Here is an 857-nt window from a genome sequence, read left to right on the forward strand (position 1 = left end):
CCTAATTCCTTATCTGAGTAGGATTATTTGTATCCTATAAATAATCCTTATATGTACTTTGCATAGTCAAATTATTCAATATTAATAATCTTCCCACTTTCCCATTCAGAGCTAGCTACAATCCCTTGCAAATTATTCAATATTAATAATCTTCCCACTTTCCCATTCAGAGCTAGCTACAATCCCTTCATTTTTCCTTCTGCAACTAACCAAAACCTTGCGCCATTTCTCTATATATGGCTTCTCATACTACGCCATTCATTGCAGCTTTATCATGTTTGCTTCTGCTACTCCCCTTCTTCTCGCAATGCCAAGCCCAGTTGTCCCCTACATTTTACGACAACACATGCCCTAATGCTCTTAACATCATTCGCACTGCCGTAAGGCAAGCCGTGTCCACTGAGCGTCGCATGGCTGCTTCCTTGGTTCGTCTCCATTTCCACGACTGCTTTGTCCAGGGTTGCGATGCTTCCATCTTATTGGACGAGTCACCGACCATTAAGAGCGAAAAGGCAGCGTTGCCCAACCTTGGCTCTGTTAGGGGTTATGATGTGATAGAGGCTGCAAAGGGCGAGCTAGAGAAAGCTTGTCCCGGTATTGTATCTTGTGCTGATGTATTGTCTGTGGCTGCACGTGATGCGACTGTTTCTGTGGGAGGTCCGTCTTGGACAGTGAAGCTGGGAAGAAGAGATTCTACCATGGCTAGTCATATCATAGATCTCCCTAGCCCTTTTGACAATCTGGATAGACTTATATCCAACTTTGCAAGCAAAGGCCTTAATACAAGAGACATGGTTGCCTTGTCTGGTGCACATACTCTCGGCCAAGCTCAATGCTTCCTATTTCGCGATAGAATA

The sequence above is a fragment of the Ipomoea triloba genome, chromosome 16, assembly GCF_003576645.1.
Source record: "Ipomoea triloba cultivar NCNSP0323 chromosome 16, ASM357664v1".
Lineage (NCBI taxonomy): Eukaryota > Viridiplantae > Streptophyta > Magnoliopsida > Solanales > Convolvulaceae > Ipomoea > Ipomoea triloba.